Genomic DNA, 25381 nt, shown 5'->3' on the forward strand with positions numbered 1-25381 from the left:
ATCCCCCCAGGTTAACATGCAACCCATCATAAAGATTTTCCAGCAGCCACAAAAAAATCCAGAAAAGTTTGTTTTCCTTTAAGAAGCAAAGCTCAGAAAAAGCTACCATCTGTACATGTGTACATCTCCAAAGGTCTTTCCTGAGGAGTTATTTCTCTGAGGAGTACATGCTGAGTTTACCTGTGAGTAAAGATTTAATGAGTGTGGGCACCCTTCATGCTCTTAGACAAGTACTGCATCCATGCTCCCCAGCCACCTCACAAATGGCCCCATGAGGGGACAGAATCAGAGGAAGGTGTGTCTCACAAAACATTTGACTGACAAATCAAACTGCCTCTCTGCATCAAGTCCCCAGAAATATAACATGAACAGGATGGTGTTCATTCATCCTTTTCTCAAGTCATTACAGTAGTGGAGCCTTTTCCTCTCAGATCAGTTTAGCCCAGCTATTTAACTGCTTTTGATGCTGGCACACAGCTGAACTGGGCTCAGGTAGAGACTAAGCTATATGCTTCACGACTCCAAAGTGAAAGAACAAGTTCCACCCTACTCTTTCCTTTCCCCTACAGACACTCTGCCTTATGAGCAAAAAATAAAACACCAGGCTCTTAGCCTTTAGTGGAGTTTGTCACTAGCAGCCCTAAAGAGGGATCATACTCAGAAGCATCATTTCTGATGGCAATAGAGTATGTGCTGGTGGGGGGAAACTCAGGGCGTGGAGACAGGAAGATCTGGGAGAGGTGTGCAATAGTAAACACAGCCAGCATGAAGGGAACCATCTGCTGGGAGGCTATTCTGACACATAAAATATTGAGCAAGCATGAATGAAATACAGAAAACCCCACCCGAGCACCAGACGCAATCAAATCTGACCCTCTTGAAATTTTTATTTGTGTTAATGTTACCTTTTAATAACCTTTCACTGCTCTCTGCAAAGATAACAGGTGTCATTAAAACAGCTGTCACCGTGCCAATCTTCCCTGAGACACCTATTTATTTGGATCTTTCAAGAGAAACATAAATGAAATCAGTCATTCTATATTAGAGGGTTCCCAGGGACAGTTAGTTGATTGGCATCTCTTACTAGTGGGCACGTCACCGAAAGACACTTGTGGAAGACAGCGTTTTCCCTGAAGTCTTGATGTTTTAACATCTGACAGGAGTGTGTATATATGTATGGATTGATTTTTTCCTTTTTTTTTTTTTTTTTTTTTTCTTTTTTTTTTTTTTTTTTTTTTTTATGAATGATAGTCTGTGAAATATCAGAGAGAAAAATGTCAGACATACATTGCATAGCAATCCAGGGCTAATGAAGATCCAGGTATTAAATCAATTAAGAAGTATCAAAAGCTACCTAATCATCAAGGAACAAAATTGGCACCACAATATGTAGTGAGTATGGGAAAGCCTAATTTACTAAACATACCCTGCAGTCACATAATTGCATGTAATTTTACCAGCATAATTAACTAATTTAATTACCACTTCTCAAGTGCATCAATTATTGACATTACAGAGTTTTCAGACAGCAGAATTACTGTGTGGTACATTCAGAGAATGCAAAATGCTTTGTACGCCTATTTTCCAGTCACAGTCAACAACTGAGGGAACACAAGCAGCAAAGGAGAAGGAATTACAAGTGCACCACACAGAGCACAGTTTAGCAGTCAGGTTTAAGAGATGAACTAGACAAAACCATGCTTATGTGGGGACTGAAAAGTCAACAGCAAATAACTGGAGAGACCAAGAAGACAAAACCTAAGCATGGTATTAAAGCAGACAACTCTCATTTCTGAACAGCAAGGTCTGGTTTAAATCAAAACTGCCCAGGAGGGAATAAGCTCTTTGAGATCTACCAGCCACCCTTATCTCTCAGCCAAGGGCTTGATCTTACAGTAATATCTGCAAGGATGTACAGGTGCACCAAGCTCCGTTGGCCTCACTAAAAAGCCATAAAGGTGTGAGGTCTGTCTGTACAACTCTCAAAGAAGAATCAGAGCCCAAAGAGACTCAGACTAGGATATGATAAGAAACAGTATATGCTTGAATAAAACCCAAGATGGACCAAGGGGTGTGTGTCTCTGTGTGTGAAAATACAAAGATAAAGTATGGATGCATTCTTATTAATTAAAACGTAGCTTTGCCATGTGGGATCATTACTCAGACTTGAAGAACTATTGATTCCCCCGCTTAATGTTTAGACACTTTATGTAAATCTTTGCATAAAGCCCTTTTGTTTCAGCAATGAGCTTTTCAAAGTCAAGAGAGATGTCAGCATCTGCTCCCTATGGAGTCTTAAGAGTCAGTGTCAGTAAAAAATGGGCAGCGTCAGTGAAAATTATGCCCTGTGTCAGTAAATTTGTTAACAGGGTAGTTGGAAACCCTGGGAGCTGTGGTGTCATTTTCTTCTCCCATTGCCCTCTTGTACTTGACCTTTGCACAGCTGTTTCACAGTATCTGGAGATGGCTGAACTGTGAAATAGTGATTACAGAAAAGGGGGCATTTTAATGAGAAAATACAACCCAGAACAAGAAGAGGGCATCTTTTCAAATGCCAACCCAGATCTTTAAAATCTCTTTTGTCTTTCAGATTCAACTAAGAACAACCACGTCAACCCCCTCTTCTAAAATCTGATGCCAATATTAAGTTACCCTTCTTAAGGTCATGAAATCTTACTGGATTCACTGTGGTGATTATAACAAGCAAGCAGAGACACTTTGTTAACATAAAAGCCCAAAAAGATCGTCAACAGCCAGAAGAACCAAGTGAAGACTGTTCCTCCCTCAAGTAACTCTGCAGAGAATCTGTGCTATAAACTTGTTGCAGTCTGTCCCTGTGAGGGCCTTTTGAGGATCCAGCTCAGGAAAAACCTATGCATGTGTTTTAATTTAAGCAATGCCTTAAGCTGAGCCATTCACTTGAAGTATTGCAGACAAGTACCTCTTTTGCTAGAGAGAATCAAATTGGTCTGGTGCAGGTGGCAGTAAGAAACCCTCCTGCATCCTCCAAAAGCACAAGAGATTCCTTGATTCTTCTTCAAGGGTTTCTCTGCAACAGCAAGACACAACCTAATCCTATCTGGACTCCTTACTTGAATCCACAACGTGAAAAATCAAGACAGTCAGAAAAAGCACACGTGATCACAGGCAGTAGAAGGAAAAGAATGGAGTAGGAAGGGGACCACAAGTTTTTCAGAGACAAGATGAGTTTCTGTAAGCAAACCTGATGAATGATGCTCTTCATGCTGCTCGTTCTGCAGGCTGCTCTCTGTACACCTGCACGTGGCTGCTATCAGTAAAAGCAATTCCAGTAATGACATTGATGTGTGAGGGGCCTGCACTTGTGAGACACTGGGCCTAAAACATTATTCATTGAAGTTGTAAGTGGGTGGTGGAACTTAACCTGTCAACTGAATTAGTGCATATAAATGAGCATAAACAGACAGCAAAAAGAGTGGATGAGTCAGTAGCATCAGGAAGGAAGAAAAGACAAAACACAAAAGTCCTCTTCTACGCTGTCAGCCATAGCAGGGATTGCCACACTACTCCAACCTTCAAACATCCTCTCAAGGGGCTGCAAAAACTGTAAAAGAGTTGTGTTTCATCAAACATCAACAAGAGTTACCCATCTGCATGGGGGTGTTTGCATGCTACTGTATGCACTTAGTAGTCAGAAATACAAATTATTAATAAGGTAAGCTATGCATTGCACAGACATCTGTATTTCAGATTCAAAAGACGTGTATCTAACAAACTACTGAAAACGTCACACCACACACGTGCCATACACCCTGCAAGTGGTGTGGCCTGTCTTATATTATTTGTGTAGTCACTGATCTCAGACTCTGTCAAGATGGGAAAGTTTGGGGTTGGTCACAACTAAGGCTTTAACCTGCTTCCCTCACAGCCTGCAAACAGAGCTGCCTACTTTCCTATTTCACAGAAATTAAGGAGTGAAAATGGAATCAGGCAATAATGCTCATCAGTAACGTAGCATCCCTCTACCTGAACTGGAGAGCAGACAGATTAATTGGAGTGAATAAGATGCTTTCTAAGTTGTTCTTCCCAAGTCTTTACTTGAAACGCTTTTGTTAGCCTCTCTTCTCAAACAAATTATTTTGGATGAACCCTTCTTGCATATTCCATTACCCTTTGACAGAGCCTGGAAGTTTGATGACCTCTCTAGCAGGACCTTACTGCCAGTGGTAATGGAAATCCCTAACTCACCCAGATAATATCACCTCCAAGGTATCACCAAGGTTAAATCATCTTCAGCCTTAATTCTGAGTCTGGTAGTTTGGACAAAACAGTTTTTCTCCTCTGCTGCGCTCCCGTGTTTCCTAGATGGTTCAGCACCTCTTCAACAGGGAATGCAGCACTGCAGATACAGATGGGAACAAGGCAAGAAGGGCAGCACAACACTGTGAAAGGTGCATGACCAAGAATAGCTAACCATCTGGCTCTGCCTACTGGCATTCATAGGATACTGGTTTTCCCTTGCTATTGTATGAGGAGGGAAATAGATGAATCTCCTCTATTACCGCATATTTGTGAACCAGTCTGCAAAAGTTTCCCCAAAGGGTTGCACACCTGGCTAACGTCATAGTGCTCCCCTAATTCTTTATACACAGAAAATCTGTTTTGAGCTGCTCTGGATCTCTTTTACATAGCTGAACTTCAGTGTCATTGCCATCCATTCACCGCACCAGGGTTGCCAAGGAAGCAGCAGCCTGCACACCACATGTGTTACCAACACACAGTAGAAGACAAGGAGGGGCAGAACTGAGCCTGACAGCTCTGACAGAGCCCTTCAACCAATCCAAGCCAACATGGATGTCCCAGCAAGATAAGTATCAATTATTAGCTAATTCTGTCAGTTTCTCATTGGGGTGATGGAAAGGAAAATTATCAAAGTCAATATAATGCAGTAAATGTAAGGAGACGGGGAAGTTCTCTGTGTCCCACAGAGTACCTTCATCCCATACAACGTAATCTTTTGCCAGATGAGAAAGAATAGAAACAGAATTAAGGACTAGTGCTCCTTACGTACAAGGGAGCAGGGCTTCATCACATCTGTTACATTTGCACAGCACATGAAACCATTTACCTTTCCACTTGGTGCTCTTCTAGGGTGAGCTTAAAAAGAGGTGAATGCAATTAGGCCTGAATTCACCCAGCAGGAAAAACCAAAATATGAGGGAAAGATGGCAACGACTGCCAAAGGTTTAAGAATATCTTGTATTAGATACCCCAAAAGCCGCTATGTAATGATTCAAAATAGAACCACACTGGTTACAAAAACACAGCCAGGCTTTCACTGGAAATGAAAGCATCTGCAACTTTTCAAATGCCTGTAACAAATGGAAGAAAGAGAAAGGTGAAAATGGTAAGTAGAAAACATAAGTTAGACATTGTAGAAAATGAAGAAGGGAAACAAAAAGACAATACAATATCCAACAGAGCCAAAAGACTAGAACAAATAATTTGAAGTTCATTAGGAACAGAAGGACCTTTCACAACGACAGTAATCTATTACTGGATGAAGAAAGTTGTCTTGTGAGCAATAACAGCAAAAAGACAGAAATCCTGAAAAAAACCCAGGTGATCTAATACTGCTAAACAAACCAAAACAAAAATTCCCAAATATGCTCTGCATGCCAGAGAAAGATCATGATCCTTCCACTGTCTAGTCAAAATAGAAAAATAAAGCAAAACTTAGCTTGTAGCATTGTAAATGGGAACTAAAATGGAAGACTTCGTGACTAAATTCAACAAAGGCAAAATATGATTGAAAGGCAAATTAAAGTGTGAATGATGCAGAAAATAAACCTCAAACAAAACTAAGATTCGTATTTTGAATTTTGCGAGTATCTAACCCACTGGCTAGTTCACTTTTTAACAAATGCTTCACCATTCACGTTCCTTGCTCTCATGGACTAGCATGACCCAGGGAGAGATTACGGTGCACATGCTGATTTATACTGGCAGGAAATTTGGCCCTCCGGGCTCTGGGAAGAACTGTGTTTTATTCCTATTTTTGTTCCCTTACAAAGATGAAAGAGAAGAAGAATTCAGAACCTGTTCCAAAGGTGCAGGTGCTCTGCGCAGTTCTGCTGTGGGGCGGGCAATATTGGCAGAACCTCCTCACCACTGCTACATCAATACCACACCTTGGCTCATCAACCAGTGAGACCAGCTGCAGGAGAGACAGTTAGGAAGCTTCCTTTTACACTAGTCCAGACATTTCCTTTGCACCACCAATTAACTACCCACAACACAGGAAAGCATATCAGCAACATCAAAGAATGCATTCCTCAGTAACACACACAGTATGGCAGATAACATCTCTGGCTGCATCAGATTTTCTAATTAAGCATGTGGGAGTGGAGAAAAGAGCGGGGAGGGGGGGCTGTGGGGCAGTTTTTTTAAAAAAACTGAAATACAGGTGCCATTAGCAATCTGCTGTCTGCTGATCTGCACCGTTCTGGGGCCTCGATTCCCAGTGTGTCTTTTTTGTCTCTGTCTCAGAGCAGTGCAGAGAAGACACTGTCAGTGTGGCAAGGTGAAGAAATAACACAGGAATTGTAAGTCTGTTTTATATACCTACCATCTCACAGTTTAAAAAAATGAACAGATATAGATTTCATTAAAAGACCATGTTACTTTAAAAAACAAAAGCCAAATGGAAGAAGCAAATAACTAAAATGCAATAGGTTGAATTGCCTATTAAAACAGTTGAACAAATAACTCACTATTAGGATTTATTAGTTTAATTCAGCTCTCCAACCTCCTGTTCTAAAATTCACTTGAAAGTATTCAATTGAGTTGAGAGCAAATCTATTTCAACACTCTGCAAGTGCAAGCACAGACAGTTCAATATTTTCTTTTCAAGGTCCTTCAGAATTAATTAAGACTATTTACACTCTTTTTTGTTTCCTGAATGAAAGAACACACATGCACTTTCAGAACAAGTAATTGTGCATATAGTTTAAAAAATCAGTGTCTATATATATTTGTGCTGGCAAAACTTGACAGCAGGAATATTTGCAGGAAGCAAACACAAAGCCTTCTCTATAGATAAAGCAAATTAATTTTCATATTGAACATTCCCAAAAACATTGTCCAGCCACAGACATTACACTGGAGTATGAACGGTGAAAAATAAATGACAGAAAATATGCAGTGCCTACTTTGCAACCCTCGAATAGGGTAAATCACCTTAGGTCTTGTGGTTGTAGTAGCTGCATTAATTGCTCAAGATCTGGTTCCTAGATAAACTTCTCTGCATGGAAAATAAGTCTTTGTTTCATTATTAAATCCTAATACGAACTGATGGTGCTATACAAAACAATCTTCTTTTGAAATTCCAGCAGCAGCTCAGCTGAGTTAGGTTTGGATCTGGCAACCTGCATTACTCTGGTTTAGATACAGGAACCTGTCACATGCTGCTTTTTGTTGCCTTTAAAAAAGAGTTAATATTTGGCTAATATGTTTATCTTTGCATAGCATTACTGTCTATGTGCAGGAAAGAAAGAAACAGCTGTTGCAAGCCTAACCCTTACTCATTAATCTTTCATCATCTTGGGACTTCCAGCATTGTATTCTGTATTAAACCAGCTTTCTATTCAGCAGTGGTATCTGAGAGTAAATTCCCCACAAAACTGCTATTTTCACTTGCCAGGCCCACTTGTACTGAACCCGGACTCTGAGGGTCCACACACCCTGTCACCCAGCAGAGGCTGGGGCCTGAGGTAGGTGGTATTTCTACCTTACCAAGGCTTGCAGAATCTGTTTGCTGCCAGCTGCTTGTTTCAAGGGCAACAGGAGGCCTCCCAGTGGAATATTTCCTTCTGGTAGCACAAGGAGCAATTTCAGCTCCCTTGCTTTAAACTGATGTTCCGAGTTCTGCTCTGACTTAACAACTTGGCAGAAATTCTGAACATTGAAGTGCCCAGGTTACACCCAGAAACTTTCAGATTCAGCAGCAGAGGACTATCTCCTCCTCCTGTTGCAATGGTCTCATAGTTGGCTGATTTTCTTCCCAGCCTCCTTTTGGATGTATGCCCAAATCCACAGATGTGCACAGGAGGTAGATGGCACTAGAGGTGCCCTTAAGCACCTCAGCTGTTACTTCACACTGCCTCCCAGGTGTTATTAGTAGAAAACACGCATTGTAGAAACCTCAGTAGGATTCTCTTTATACCATCCTTGTTTTAAATCTTTATGAATTTACAGGAAACAGAGCCAATGAGTATTAGGGAGTCAGAGCTCTATGGCTTTCTCCTCCTCCCCCTCATTAGACTGTATTTTTATAATCATGCAGTAAAGCATGTATTGGTCTTAGCAAGCTGTTTGTACTGTGTCAGCTTTGTCTGCTGTAGTAAAGTCACCACTCTGGGCAGCAAACACCGTTTTGCCCAGCTGACCAAGCAGCATCATGCACAGCTTGGCTCTGCCTTCTGCCACCTGTCTTTGGGCACTCAGGCCACGGGCACCAGACAGGAAAGACTGCCCTATCTAGCCACACCTATGCTGCAGGCAAACTCCCTCCAATGCCTCATGGACAGTCTTTAAGCAATTCTGGATGGGTCTGTGCCCTACCCATCACTGTTGCACTGACTTACGTATGAAATAAATACAGTGAGAGCATTTAATTCCTCACATCATGTTCTCATGCTAGGGAAGGACCTGTGGTATTACTGATTAGGTCCCTCACTACCATTACCACATCTGCACACACTAGTACAAGTGTAGGCTGGACCACATTTAAGAGTAGTGCAAGGCAGTCAGAACAAGAATTATTCAGTATTTCTTCTTCTTATTCCAGAAGAAGAAAGCCTGTAGAATTTTTGATCCTTTCAGAGCATGCTTTACAAATTATTTGCACAAGCTTACATGCAGACCATATACACCAGCACTGTGTGTTGTGGAATTGCTAATTTATATAGCACTCATATCAACAGAATTGAAAACAAGACTGAACTCATAAAATGGATACCATGGTCCCATCCAGATGTTAATATCTGTACTAACTTTCATTTGGTTTACTCATATCCTCCATGCCATTTTTCCTTTCGGTCATCATCCTCATGAGAATCAAAGGGCATTCTTAGGTTGCACAGCAAATGCAAACTAATGTTCACACTAAAAAGCAAATAGAAAAAAAAAAGCACCAATAGCTTGCTATTACTTGTACAAGGTGTGTTACTCCTATTTACCTCATGTGCCTTTAATAGGTTGCCTTCATACTCCCTCCACAGAGCTACAAATTCTCATGTCAAACACGGAAGCTCCTGACAGCTCTCTCTTTCCTAGGGCAAGATTGCCCAACTAACAATAACTAAGATACCTTTTGACAAGTGCAGCTAAGAGCCAGCAAAGCTTAGTCAATCTGCATCAGTTTGTCTTGGCACCTTTCTTTCAGTTTCCTATTGAAACACTGGATGCCAAAGTGTCTTGCAATGATTGTAGAAAATTGTAAAAAAGGGAAATTAATGCAAAAGCAGAAATCATATTAATCAGTTGAAGGAAAATACTTTTTCAAGTACAGTTGTGGCTGAAACCCATAAATTAGATGACTGGAGTAATAAGACATGTGAAATGGCTTTTAAGTCCACTACCAGCTCCATGCAATAAATTTCAAATGACATCCAGGCTTTTAGTGGAGTGGATGATTTATTGCAGTCTGCAGGAAGAGAGCTTTCATGGATTATCTCTAAAGTGGCAAAACTCTATTCTGAATTTTTCAAAATTAGTGCAGCTCAGTGAATGTCACTGACAAGCAAATCCAAAAGCACTTTAACAGAAAATTGTAAGAAAAACAGCAAACATACTTTAGAACACCCACAGATTTTTGTAAGGGAACTACATCTTGTCTTTTCCTAGGCCAAAAAATCCCATAAACCTAACAAGAGTGTAGCACTTGCTGCATGTGTAGTTCATCTCGGCTTCCTATAAACAAAGGTATTTCACAAGTGAACTTTCTAAGGCTTTTGATGCTAAAAACCTTCAAAACAATTTGGCAAACAGTGCAAATTTCTTCCGGAACCTACAAACCTAGATATACTCTTTCTTCTTTGTTTAGCCATTAGAGAATGTGAAGTAGTGACCACAGAAATGCTCTCCAAAGGCAGCCCAGAGCCTACAGGGTTCTGCTTGTTTCTAGCATGCAGAAAAAGATTTATCTCCTCTGCTGGTAAATGAATCAGAGAAAATGTGTCTCCACTGGAATCATGGAGTACCGTAACATCAGTGTCCTGGAGCTGTGATGCTCACTGCAGGGCTCCTGAATTGCACCTGACTACCAGGGTGCTGCACAGTGTGATGCCTCTGCTTTCCCTGGGGTGAGGATGGCTGGTGGGATGGCTTCCCTGGGATTTTGTCCCAACTACATCCCCTGGTACACTCTCGTTCAGCACTAAAAGTAATGGTGTCTAAGGAGAGGACGTTACAGGAGACAGACACAATCCTCTTCAAGAGGCAGAGATGTACCTTGGCTAAAAGCTGTTAGACACAGTCCCCTAATTTTGATTGCTTTGCAGGCTAGTGATAGTAAATAATTCTGGTAATTCTTAATGCATGGAACACTGAATTTGCATACCAATGGCAGTTAAAACTAGGGTATGCATGTGTTAAGTAATGGAAACATTACAGACGGAAAACATCCTACACTTTCCTGACACCTTTCACCCAGATTAGTTCTAAAATATTTTATGAACTGAGCATAGATCTAATTTCACTGGCATTTAGAGTAGAAAGTAAAGATCTATGCTTTATTCAATTTGTTTATATAGAAAACGTACAGTGGTGTGATTTAGTCTCTCAGGAGAGAACACAAGACAATACACCAAGACTAACAGCTCTGCTTTTACATGACTGTTAATGATACTTTGGTTTCCATTAGAGTCTTTCCTTCTGAAGACTAGCCATTAGCTTTTTAAAGCATGAATTCAGCACTGACCTGGATTAAGAGTGGTATTTCATGGACTCTGCAGTACTTACAGATGTGACATTTCTCCTGCAAAGCACCTATCCAAAATCCGATATTTAGTGCATGGGCATTTCTGGAAGCAATAAGGGATTCAGGCAAATATTTTTAAAAATGAAGTCCATCCTAACTTGAAATACAACCTACATTATAACACAGCTGGACAAAATTGACTCACAACTTTTCTATCCAACCCATTTTCATACAGTGGTGGCATTTTTGTGGTTTGGATTTTGTTTGGTTTTGTTTGGGGTTTTTGGCTGGTTTGAGGTTTTTTCTGGTGGAAGGTAGAGTATGAGTTGAACAGAGCATCTTTTATGAAGCTAATCCCAGACATTATCTTAGTTTTCTAGGCCGAGGCTGAAGCATAACCCAGTGAAAGCACTGACATAAGAGCTGCTGGCAGGCCAGTGACAAAGCCCAAACCATAACACTGGTTTTCACACAAGCGCTGTAAACAAGCGGACACACTGCAGATAGCACCGGTTATAAAGTATGGGATGTTTTTGAGTTCATTACATAAATTTTAAAACCTCTCCCTACCTGTGTTCAAGCAAAGCTAGACACGTACTCTTCTTCAATCTTAGCTTAGGGTATCCAGACACATACTAAATGTAATTCTTACTCTGCACTCCATGCAGCACAAGCCACAGAAATACACTGAAATCTTTTAGTGATGACAAATACTCTTCAACATCAAGTATAGACAAAACTCAGAAGAAATCTCTTTCACTGCCATCACGTAATAACCATGTAATTTCCTAAATGATCACAGTCAGAATTACGGGACTTAGTGCACCAAAAATCAGCTTCCACCAACCTTTTTGTAGACACAGGATAGAGGATCTTTGCTCTGACTAAGCAAGCATCATTCCGGGATGAGCCCAACTGAACATCCAATACAAAACATCCCTTATAGGTTTTTAAATATTAAGTTGCAAATATTCAGAAGAGGAAAAAAGAACTCCATTATTGATGAACACATAAGCACATTACTACTGTTCACTTCAAATATTTTAAGTAAGTTACAGGCTGGGTGGCCAGCACTTTTCAGATTTTGATCATGTGTATATCCTATATTTTAGGCATCATAGAGAAACCGTGTTTCAAATAGTGGCAAAGTGATGATAAATGACAGAGTACTTAGCAGCACTGTGGTATAAACAAGCTTGTCCTATTTAATGGAAAATAAATGGAGAAAAATAACTGTGATATTCTTTCCCCATGTATTAAAAAAAATCTATAAATTTCAAGAAGTTACACAAAGAAAACAAACTTGCATTAATTATTTATATATTCATGTGGAAATGCATGCAGAAGGCATTCTGACTTGTGTATAAAGCTTCATTTGCAGCTATGTCTTCTGTAGACTTCTCCACCAATTTAATCCTCCAAACCAAAATCCCCTGCCTATAGACTGACTTTATAGATGGGACCATGTCTCGAGAAGTATTACAGTAAGGAGATAACAGAAGGCTCTCGCCTTACATGTCTAACTCCCTTTCTCATTAGTGGGCAATGTGCCTGCACAGACAGGAAAATTTATCTCAAAGTCTGTGAGAAATCAGTCAGATTTGATCTGCTCTATGTAAAATACACAGCCAACACTGATTAAATGAGCAATGGAGTGCTCTTTCGATAGTGCATCAATGCTTTTCAGCACATAGGCTTGGACAGAGAGCTCAGAATTATAAATGAAGGAGAAGCATGACACATGCTTTCAGTCATTGGAAGAATTCACTGTAAAATATGAATAAAGTTATGTGGCTTCCTTTCCCATTCCTTTTCCACATGTCTATTAACATATTTCACTGATCATTCATATTATGTGAAGCAATTTGGGGTGCAAAGAGTTTTATGCACATTGCTGTGTCATTTTGAAACACTCCATAATAGAGCTTGGACAGCAGTTCTGTAGCATAACATATTTTTAACAAAATACTTCTTAAAAACGCTGTTCTAATCCCCAGACATTATCTCTCCCTCCTTCTTCTCCCTCTACCCTTCCTTCCTCACTAAGGAAAGCAAAATTCATCCATAAAGACTGTCCAAATAAGTTTTCTTAAAAGACAAATCACAAAAATCAAGAATGTCCGGTTTGAGCCTACAGTAAGTGAGCGGTCCAAAACAACCCCAATTCATTTATCTCACAACCCAAATATCAGAAGCAGCCCACTGCCTTTTCTCTACAAGCAAATCTACAGAGAACTTTACCTACAAGGTCTCTGGCAGATCTAATTCAGACAACCAATTTTTCCAGCCCTCTTCTAGATTCCTTCTCAACCTGCCAGTCTCCTCACAGCAATAAATGACACATTTGGTATAAGCGAGATCCCATGAGACCTCACCAGCCCAAGACCTCTCAGTTCAGGAAGCCAAGGAAAGTCCTGCAGCCTCAGCTGCAGTTCGAGGCTCTGGGATTCAGGGGACTCTTCTTTCTTCACGTTGTTGAAACTCAAGATCAGAGGGAAAGGAATCAAAGACAGAAAATTTCAAGCAACTTTGGAAAAGGAATTGAAGGGGGAAAACAGCAAGAAAATTTGACAGAAAAATGATGGTTTTGGAATTATTTCTGAAGTTGCACATAGTAGATGAGTTCCCACACATAGCAAAACCATAGGAAAGCCTCACCAGGACAAAGAGGTGCACTTGGCATGTTCAGGAAAATGTATCAGGTCCACTGCCAACACAGAGACTTGCTGTGTACTGGGGTAGGGATGGGCTGAGAGGAGTCATAGATTTCAGAGGCATTGCCCTTGTCATCCTGCTTGACACAGACACTCTGGGTATCACTTTGTCCACAGATGCTTTTCCTTTACTTTCATTTTGTAAGTTTCCAAAATTTGGTCTTGCAGTTCACGTTGCATGAGCACCTGTTCACAGACATCTCAGGTAGAGACACTGCAAGAACAAGCCCTTGCCAGAGTTTCAAGAGCCCCACAACACAGAGAAAGGAATATCTGGCATCTGCCAACTCCTTGGAAACCTGTCTTTAATAAGAGAAACTCTTAATTAAAACAGTGTTTTCTACTAAGATGCATCCTGTACTTTAACTTGTCCTTTGCTGAAGGATGGCCCTACAAAATTTAAGGGTTCTCCTCAGTCAAGTCTCCCAAGATGACTGCAGAAAAGGAACTTAATTCATCAGACTTCTTCCTTTCTTTGAGCTGATTCCCCTTTCACAACAGGACTGCAGTTGAGTGCTTCCAGAGACTCCCTGCATTGAGGGTTCATTCAAGGCACGGACTCCTGTCTTAAGCTCCCAAGATCCTGCCTGTCACAGTGTCAGTATCATAAGAACCTCTTTGAAATCCCACCAGAGGGGTCCCAACCACACCTAACCCTCTGTGGACTGTACTCAGAAAAAATCTCCTCCTAGAAGAGAGAGATTAGTACAATTTACAGACTCACTATGGAAGGTTTTATTCCAGAAATAATCATTATAAAATTCCAAAGGAACAAACTACAGGTGATGCTTGTTACTAGTGCTAAAGACAAGAAAAAGTTGGCAAACCATCCTGAGACACAAGTTTGGGGTGGAATGACTGGATACTATTCCAAGACTACTCAAAACACAGATATTTAGCTCCTCAGCAACAAGGGAAAAATTATAGTAAAGTCAAGACAGTGCAAAAGAAAGGAGAAAAAATAGGTCAGTGTAAGGAAAATGAACCATTTTGCAATGTATGGCTGGAAGAAAAGGTGTGAAATTGAGAGGGAGAAGACTAGAATCAGGCCAAATAAACTAATGTCCTGACACTCAGGTCTATTCATTGTGGAATAATCTCTCTGAGGAACTGAAGCAAAACCTCATTACCTGTAATGCTTTTGCTCAGATACCACTGTAATGAGTTCATTAACATTAGAACATCAAAATCTAAACTGAACCAAATGCTTGATAACGTAATGCAAGAGGAAAACATCACACAGACAGAACAATAGTTCCATTTCTATCACTGTAACAAGCCCTGAATGACTGTTCATGTCCTAGTTTAGATTATAATGTCCTGTGAGGCAGGGAAAGAAAAAAAAGGGGGATGAAAATGGAAAGAAAAAGGTTTAGGCAGAAGAAATCATGTCACAGAAAAAATGAGTAACCTTATTTTCCATTTGTAAATTAAAAACCTTTATTAAACTGAAAATCTTTTAATGCTAGTCATTGATGTGAACACCAAGTACTACTTAGCAAAGGGAGGTTTTCCTTGCATTTGTTAATGATCTGATTTCTTACAGAGAATATCCAGTTTCCACTGAAAACAAAAGGATGTTCATATATTAATTCCAATGGAAATTTGCATAAGGCCCTTGAATAAACTAGGAATAAACTAGTTATTTTGACAATTTTGAGAAATTGGAGGGAAAGATTTAAAAAACCACACAAAAAACCCAGATTGCTTTTATTTCCTTGCCCAACCCTTTGCAGTACAGCAGAAAAGATGTCAAGTTGCACTAAGTTCTGTTCTATTCTCCTTATTCTGCTTAAAGACTCCTTGAACTCCAAACCCTGAACAAAAATGATGCATATCAAAGAAAGAAAATCCTATAGAGTCATGCATGACACTTCACACAATAAAACTCCATGGATACAAACAGCACTACATTAAAGGATAGCAAGCGCCTTTACATTCATATATTACACTTACTGAGTGATATGAGCCAGAAGATCCTATACATTGATTCCTTCCATGAAGAATGCAGAGGCTTAAAGGTAAACCACATTTGACATGTTGAATCAAACGGTGCATCTGAAGAATGGCCTGCCAGACAGAGCTCTCAGTGAAATTCTTGAAAACATTATAGAAAGGTTTGGTGTTAAAGGGACCTTGAAAGTAATCCAGTTTCAACCCCTCTGCCATGCGTAAGGACACCTTCCACTGGACCAGGTTGCTCAAAGCCCCATCCAACCTGACGTTTAACACTTTCAGAGATGGGAGATCCACAGCTTCTCTGGGCAACCTGTTCCAGTGTCTCACCATCCCTATTGTGAAGAGTATCTTGCTAATATTTAATCTAAAATGACCCTCTTTCAGTTTAAAACCATGCTGCTTGATCTGTCACGAGACCTTGGTTAATAACCCCTCTCCAGCTTCCTTCTGGACACTCGTAGAACCAATACTATAAGGCTGCTCTAAGGTCTCCCTGGACATTTTTTCTTCTTTTTTTCTTTTCCAGGCTGAACAATCCCAGCTTCCTCAGTCTGTCCTCACAGGAGAAGTGTTCCAGCCCAGTCTCCAGAGAAGAAACAGCCTAATTCAGAGTAACAGACCTGTTCTACACTTACAGGGCACAGAATTCCCAAGCACACAGCTAACTCAGAAGCAAGACAAAAATTGAATCGACAACAGATAGACACCACAACAGTAGTTTTAGTACCAGAATACAACTCAGTAGATGATCCTGCCTTCTCTTTTATTTCTCCTTGCAACCCTCAGTCACCTGCCATTACCTGCCTGTGGCACATACACAGGCTCTTCCACTGTCAGGCAGCTGCAATCACCCATGGTCATCCCTTAAAGCTGAATGAACACAGGACAAACACCCACACTAAAAAAGACATTAGACATTATTTTAGCTATCATACTGAAAAGGTAATAACTATGTAGAACCAATTGCATGGACTTCCTAAGTCTTTCAGAGTCTCATTTCTCTGAAGTGCTTTGTTCAGCTGGAGTACTTCAGAAACATACAGAGGAAAAGGGAATGGAGTTTGTCCCAAAGAAGTTTGATTTTAAAGGATCAAAACAAACAAAACACAAGTGACACAGAGAAAGAGGAATGTGGAACTATGAGGGAAGAGTTCAGGACACCAGCAAAATAGCAGCTGACAAGTTGGCTAGCTCAGTTCAAATGTTTTTGTTTCTTTGTTTGTTTGGTTTTAATGGGCATAAACAAAAAAGAAAGTACGATGTCATGGATATGTATGTGAAGAACTCTTCCTAAATGGCACAATGTGGAAGGAAACATGGACATTGATTTAATCTTTCATGTGAAGGATGCAGAAGCTGACACCATGGGCCATAAAAAAGGAAAGTTTTACCTTAGTAGCAAAGAAGAGATGGTTAAAAACTGGCAGAAGCACCTTGGGAATGAAGATTAAACTTACATACAATAGGAAAAGGAGAAACAGATGAAAGAGGAAGAGAAAGGAATAACTTGGGCAAAAATTCAGGGTAGCAAAATGATTTTTAAAATCAACATTATGAACTTAAGTGTATTATTTTTTAGATTGTTTTCTTGCATATTATATTTTATTATATGTGTTCTAAATTTGTTATTAACTTATAATTACTGAATCAGAGAGTTTTAATTCAACAACTATTCTGAAAAAAAGAAAGCATATGGTTGCATGTATTTATCTTTCCTATATTATGAAAAATTTTACAACCTAGTTTTTGTAACTGTTTGATTTTCTACACTGAATATTTTCCGTGACTGACAGAGGAATGGGAGCTGAAGAAGCACAGGTGTTTCTGTTTCCAGCATTCCTTCAAAATCTCCACCTATTTGCATATTATAGCAAAAATGTTCCCATCTCAAGAGGAACAAATGTACTTTAAGAATTCCTCTTGGAAATCCATGCCTGAATTTTTCTTTGTTTAAGCAACGTGAGGAATGAGCAGAAGTAGCTCCAGTTTCTTTCATGAATAAGGTCCTTCATTCATGATTTTCATGGAACAATATATGGAACTTTAAAAGTTTCAGTCAATAGCTTGGTCAAGCAACCAAATCTGAACTCTGATATTAACAATTCAACCTTCTGAAACTAATGAGTCATATTATACCTTGCAGAAATGGTGGTTCACTGCCCCTAAAAATGTAATCTGAGGTTTGCTAAGTCATTTGAAATCAAAAAGCAGAAATAAATGTATATGAGTTTTTAGAAAATAGACACTGCACAATGTAACAGGCTTTGCGTATTTTAGATAACTGAGCTGCTCTATGGCTACTGTTGTGCCCTCACACTACACTGTGCCTGTAAACAGAGTTTTGGCACCTAAAGGAAAGAACATGCCGGACAAAAGCACAGAAAAGGTAGACTGAATAATCTGTGGTCAAGTTAGAACTACTGTAACAGGACACTTCATCCAGCATGTTTTGGTGCAAGTTGGAACAATCTTTGTGCTTTTATATTTTACAACTGGGATTCCACACAAGTTGAGTACTATATTTTCATTAAAAACATTCAAATTAGGCAATAACAAGAATTTTTACAAGCTTGTTCAGATTTCAGCAGGATGCTTGGTATTTTAAATTCTAAAAATGTGATAAAAGTGAAAAACAATCAAGTAAGTTATTTTTCATCAGTTTTTGGTCTTACAAACACTTAACATTTGATTTCTTGTCAAATAACTACATGGCTTCAGCCATTTTTTAGTTCAGCTGACAAACATAAAACCTGTTCAATCTAGTTTAAATTCCCTCTCTAAATTTGGTAACAGCCAACAAACAAACAAAATTATTCAAATAGCTGTGTAAGTCCAAAACAGTCTGCATGAACAACAGCCTTCACCAGCGTTGCAGAGATCATCCCATTTGCAGTATTTTTCCTTTGTTTCTGAATCTGATTATCTCCCTATACTTGTATCAGATTTAAAATGGTGTAACAAACACCACAGTCAAAAACAACAGTCTGACTGACTCAGCTGATTCTTTCTCTGGTCTGAGCGGTTTCAATAGGCTTTCTAAAATAAACAAAGAATGAGATAATATTTTTCTTTACACTGCTTACATTGGACACTCTACAAAAGACAAACTGATTTATACCAATGGAAAAAGAGCTCAGATTATATTTTGATTAAAAAAATTAGTGAAATTTACATCTACTGATATATGTTGAAAAAGAGAGGATAGTAATGGTAAGCTGACATCTATCTTGTTCAGTTCTGCCACTGAATAGGCATATTTCTTTTCTACAGCTAGGTTCTGTGTCTTATGTCCTATTGCTTAAGAAGTTTAGCCTTTAGGTGGCCAAATACTGCTGCCTCTAAGAAAGTATTTGGGCCATATATCACCTCGAGTACCATTTTTAGAAGTCAAATGCCCATGCCACAGAAAGTGGCGGCATGATGGCACAGCTACTCTCAGCAGTAGAAAGAGGTTACCAAACTGGGAGTATGCCGTGGATTGTGGCGCACGGGGTTCCTGGCTAGGTTGTTAAATGTAGCCAGTGCCAAGTCAGATTCCTTCTCCATGCACAGGACCGTACACAGGTATAAGTATTAGGTCCTCTCACCGGGTAAACAGGAGTCACAATCCCATGAGTCCTCATTTTCTACTTCAAGCCCCTGAAAATGGCTGTGGACACATCCAATATCCTAATGGCTTCTGATGTCAAACATATGGGAATAAAACAGTCAAATACACATCAAAAACTGAGAGGACCCAGATGTTATGGGGTCTCCAAGGGAGCCTCAAAGTTCAGTAATTTATAAACTTCCCATACCAAGATATTTTTCACAAGAGAAATCTGTTCAGATGAAGATGCCTGAATTATTGTTCGTGGAAGGCCAGAACTATAGCTGCCACACACAGGGATAAGCACACCAACTGCAAATAATAAAAGGGATATATGACCCGGCAAGTGTGGTAACAGCAGATATTTAGGGTCATCAGCACTCAGCAGCACCATTCACACACAAAGCAGCTGACTTATGACATCCAAATCAATATATTCACAACTCATAACAACACGCCATTCATTCTTCTGAACTAGAGAATGATATTCAAAAAAGCTCAGATCCTTCTCCCATACTCAGCTGGAGACCATGAATTATTTAATTTCTTGGTTGCCTTTGTGTGTGTAGCAGGGGGACCTAGTTTTCTTTTGGCTTGACAGTTATATCATGTTGTATTTTTCTCTCCCAAAGCCTTCATGCAGCTTTTGATGTGAAAGCTTAGCTTTCTGTAGACAACTGCTATTTCAAATTAAAAGCTGCATGAGTTGTTGACAATATAAGACTTTATATTTAATTCTCCCTTCATAGTTCACAAAACATCTCTTTCTATCGTTCATTCCATGTTACTTCATAGAGAAGATTACTATTGCAGCATACACCCATCAAAGCCATCTTTCTCATCAACAAAATGTTGTTTGTAGCAGCCACACATCAATGGAATTTCTTCAAGCCTGTGACTGTTGCTTTTCCATAATTATATTTTCTAATCCCCCTTTACACACGAGAGCTCAATTCACTTCCTGGTACAATGCATTAGCATCCTCTTCAAATCCATTAGCAGTACCACAAGAATCACAGCATCTCTCCCTCTTCAAAATAGTAGGTTATTAAGTTACCATACAGCAGGCTGAAGACTATGAATATTTTAAGTCCCCTGTATGTACCAAAGCAGAGAAATCAATCCTAGTCTTTTACCATATTGGCAATATTCTAAGAAACACTTATGGACTTCATTAAACTTGTGTTTCTTGCAGAAAAAAAAATATGGTATATTTAATAAAGAGATTAAATACATAGTATGTTGGCAACAGCATAATCTCTCTGGTCATTTTGAGCCCATAACACTCAACAGTGAGTGACCACAGTCTGATACACAGCTAAGCCAGGTCCAATATTGCAAACACGTTCAGTAAAGCAAAACAAATTAATGAGCTGCTCTTACAAATATTAGCTGTAAATGATATTATGAAAACAACTAGTAGGATGTTTCAAAATGTTTCATAGAGTCTATAAGTGAGTTGATATATTACAAACCCTTTGGGGTTTGTTTTGTTCCATTCCCATAAAAATAACATTTGTTTTGAAGCATTTGAGGCATTTTCCAGAATCAATTCTCACATGTTCATACTAAAACTCATTCAGCCTTTTTGAGTTAATGGTAAAGTCTACAGTTCCAATGAATGGGGCAAAACCCATGGATTACCCTGATTTGCACCCTCAGCAAGCACAGATCCAAAACAAGGCTAAAAACCTCAAGTCTAGCACAAGGGCAGCAGATGCAGTTAATTAATTCCCAGCTCTCACAGGCTCCACCAGCAAGAAATTCCAGAACTTTTTCAAAGGCATCAGCAAAAAAGAACCCTCTTCTAGAGATTTTCCATGCCAGACACCCAGGTGGGTTTACATATGGGTTTTGAAATTTCTTGGGCGGCATATGGAGCCTCTATGTTTCAATCTAAGAGCTCTGATTCAACAAAAACCCCCATGCAACAGCAGCCAGCTCTCAATGCTATTCTAATGCATACCTCTGTGATGATTTTGAGGCATTTTGCTTACGAGTAAGCAATCTCCCAGTGCAAAGAGTGCTGGTGAAGCCAGAATAGGGTATGTTGCCAGAAAGCAACACAGGAAGTCATGCCACAGCATAGATTTGACCTTTCATTTTGTCCACTCCAAACCCAAGGCTTCTTTCATTTCACCAGCTTTTCCAGCATGAGCTAGCCTTTATTTTTATTCATTCTTCTACTACTTTCACTATTTCACATGCCACATTTTTTCATCTCCCTGCTGCACCCAGGAAATGCTTCTAAAAAGCTTAAACCAGTGAAAAAAATCCCCAGCCAGTAAGTAGTTCTATACAAAAGGTTTAAGCAAGGTAACTTCCACTCTCAGACACAGATACATTTTTTCAGAGTGGTGGTCTTTTCTTCTCGGTTTTACAGCTGACATACTTGAAGCAAATTAAGGGTGAGCAATTTGCCATCATTAGACCCTTTTTCTCTGACTGAATTTGAACCCTTCAGATTTCCAGCAGTTTGCAATACCCACTGAGCTACAGTTACGGGTCTGGCATGCCTTAGCTTCCTACAAAACAGCAGTGCTTCTGATGCAGAAGATGACTGTTATCGAACCAGGTGCTGATGCACTAAAATCAACAGGAATTCCTCAACCAAGAATAGTCAAATTCTCTCTCATAGGAAATCTGCCTTTCTTGAGAAGTCTGTGTGCTTCTTTGGACTGCAGCCATGTGGAGAGCCCAAAAAAACAAATAGGATCAGTTATTTATTCACTCATTTTATTTAGATACTAAAGTCAGCTACATCATATGTCAAATTACATCAGTAGTTGCATCTGATAGAAAAGTAAGGACTTTTGTAAGCACTGTGCAAAGGTTCTGTCCGATCATCAGCAAATTTGCAGACTACCATCAGGAAAATTAGCCACGGGATAAAGACATAAACCACTGAACAAATAACTAGAATAGAAATATGATGTTAGGATTTAGGGGATTGAGTCATTCCTTCATTACATTTCAATTAATTTCCCCATATTCTGAGAGTACTGGATAGAAAGGGATATCTATTTATCACCTCTAATTTACTATTACAAATTGCACATGATTCAGTGGTGTCTGCTGAGAAAAAGAGAGCATGCGAGCAAGTAATCAGCAGTGCAGTTCCCAATAATCAGCCAGATCAGCCCCCATCAGCAGTGCAGTTCCCAATAATCAACCAGATCAGGCCCAATCAGCAGTGCAGTTCCCAATAATCAGCCAGATCAGCCCCCATCAGAGTACAGAAAGTAGAGCTCCTCATCAAATTCCATGCTTTCCTCCCATTTCTCTTCTGCAGGGCCTGAGTGAGACAGCAGCCACAGCATGAGACAGTAATCTCAGCAGTTAGCACTAACAATAATAAATATGCAAAAAACCCTCTTTCCACTCTTCTCAATATAAGGCATACAGTATTCAAAGCTGTTCCTGTTATTAGAGCCATAGCATATTATAAAAGAATGAATCAGGGAAAGAGTTGGAAGCAGCATGGAGCAATCCAGTGGTGACTCGCAGTGCAAGTTATCAAAGCTGCTTAGTAGGTGAAATAGTTACCTGAATCAGGTAGCTGAGTTTGGTCAGAAAAAACCCTCTTTGTCTCAGGGTTGCCAAGTGCTGCAAGGAGATTCATAAATAATTTGGTAAAGCACAAGCACCCAGTGGTGTACACGCCGCCTTTGCAGCCTTTGTGTGTTTACTCAGCAGGCATATTTGCTTTCACATGTAGGTATGTTTTGATCTCAGAAGTGCAGTTGCTACTTTTGAAGCTTTAAAATATTTTGTGACTCATACTGACAAACACAATGTTGTGTTGCATGAAAAAAGATTCACTTAATGGGTTTGATAAGCTACAGACCATCTCTGTTATAATTCATAACTTGCAGGACACTCACCCTAGAACTGAGTTTGGTCTGTAGAATTTCATGACAGTCTGTCTTTCACAATGTTGCAGTATCATGAATACTGGAGTCCTTTCCTCTGAGAACACAACCCTCTCTATTAACACTGGCTAACGAAGCATTTCTTCATTGCAATAAGACTGAGAAATAGGTCACCATTATACAAAGAGGGAAAAGTGAGGCCTGAAAGGGTCTGTCAGCATTTTAGGCATAAAAGAACAAATACTTTGGAGAGAAGGTCAATAGAGTGACTCTCATTTACTAGGTTTACTGAACCACCCCATTATCCCTAGACAGATTTTTCACACCTAGCTGACCAGATGACTCTGACAGAGTACCACCATGCATTCACTTTTCATCTGCACAGTACCTGAATACCAAACCTCACCAGCGGACCAACTGTTCATGTGCCAAAAAAATCTGACACATTCAGGATGTATCACATGCACTGTGTGTGTCTGTGCAACTTCAGATCTAGATGCATCACTGGCACACCAGGCAGCACAATTTTTTAAGTGTTCAGCATGATAGCTTTGGAATTTTCAATCTCATATGTAGAGCAGCAGAGATGTTCAAAGTGCAGAGAAAGTTCTGCCCCGGTTTAATTGTTCACTCACTGTTTGGCCACTTTCATGTCTTTTCCTCTCGCTCCTCTTCTGGCCTTTTGTTTTTCTGCCATGAGCTCCGTGAAGCAGGAACCGCCTGTTTGTTTGGGTTCCTGGCATGAAGGCCAAGGAGCTATGGCTCACCTGAGCATTTGCTGAGCTGCCTTCTGATGCAAATCGACAGAAGGAATGAAGTACAAAGCCGACAGAAATCACTTTGCCTTGTGATCGCCTAACAGGACTCAGGTGCCCGCCTTGTTCTCGTCACAGGTTACTCAAGGTGCTCAGCTGCCTGCGTGCAGGTGTCACGGGCTGTGTCAGATGTCAAGCAAAGTGATGTTTGTAGGCGGCACACGCTGTCCTACCTGCCTCTTCCAGACAGCATGCCCATCCCACACACCAGTGCAGTATCTCACAGAGCCATGCAGGTGGCTCAGATACCCTTGGACACCACCATCCATGGTTTGGCAATAGAGACTGCTGGAATTTTGCCATTCAGCTACATCAGAAAAACATCGGAGACACCCTTCAGAACATTTTCTAGTAGTGTGCTAATAACTTGTTTTCTCTTGTTTTCCTTATTTGGAATGCAAGTGAAAGAGCATTAAATTAACACTATATTGCAAATCATTATTGAAAGATTACTTGTGAAGTCCTTTGAAGGAGAAACAAATCAGGTAAACTTTAGTGTCACTGTTTCCTCCAGGTCTTATTTTCAGTGGACCATGGCTTGGTAAACAAGAACTTTTGTACCTACTCTGACTCTTTCAAAACACAAAGGCAGACACTGAGGTACAGATCTTTTGAAAGTATTTAGACATCCAACCACTCTGTGTTTCACACTCTGGAAGTCTCAGGCCCCCTTGAAGTTGTGGTTATTGATCACCCATTGTGCTGACAAATGATTTGTAGACATGTGCTGCAAGTCAGATCAGGGTTAAAAATAAACACTCCCTTTCAGAGGACAACTTAAACCAGCTCACTGAAAAGATTAACAGTCCATGGCCTGACAAATGGTTGTATCAGCACAACTGACTGCAGGAGGCTGTGGTTTGGGGGTGTGTCTGAGCAACTGCAGCTGGTATGCCTCAAGTTTGAATCTCCTCTTCAAGGTACATAAGCTTTGAGCATACCTGGAAGAGTCTGGCTCCTGGTTCTTTACAAAAATATGCAGTTTTTTCCAAGTGAATTAGCAAATTAGGAAACCAAAGAAAACTTCTCAGAGCATGATTGCAGCAAATAGTATGAATGCATTAATGTGGTATTTCCAATTAAAAGGAACACTGTGATTAACAGTGCATGAGTTATATGAGTCTGGTAACAGGGAAATTAATAAAACTAAGTCTTGTGTTCTTTTCCCTCTCTCCTTCTTATTTCTTTATAATTCTCTCACATAAAATATAAAACCAAGTAGGTAGGAAATATCGAAATTGGGAAAGGTTAATCTCACCAAATAGGTGAACTTTCTGGAAGTTTATCATCCTTTTGCACATGCAAACTTTCAAGGAAATACAAACTGCCTTCCTGTGCCCTTTGAACTTAATTGAACTTAAATGAGTGTAAACTATGAAGATACAATATAGGAGGATTAGTTTTCCACAGGTTCATTTATTAGCAGCATGCTGCAATTATCAACAAGGTGAATCAATAAGCATGAAGTACAC

General features: G+C 39.8%; 1 long non-coding RNA gene across 6 annotated transcripts in view; it reads right to left on the reverse strand.

Moving 5' to 3' along the window:
* The window catches only part of LOC134553602 (uncharacterized), a 117158-nt gene extending 93060 nt beyond the window's left edge, over nt 1-24098 (reverse strand). The window contains exons 1-3 of one of the 6 annotated variants that reach the window (XR_010081119.1): nt 23862-24098; nt 22769-22828; nt 15631-15744 (exon numbers count right to left, since the gene is read on the reverse strand). This is a non-coding gene — a long non-coding RNA (uncharacterized LOC134553602). The other 5 variants (XR_010081118.1, XR_010081117.1, XR_010081120.1 and 2 more) reach the window with 5 other exon arrangements.
* Nucleotides 24099-25381: the final 1283 nt, after the last annotated feature.

Source organism: Prinia subflava, chromosome 1 (genome assembly GCF_021018805.1).
Source record: "Prinia subflava isolate CZ2003 ecotype Zambia chromosome 1, Cam_Psub_1.2, whole genome shotgun sequence".
NCBI lineage: Eukaryota > Metazoa > Chordata > Aves > Passeriformes > Cisticolidae > Prinia > Prinia subflava.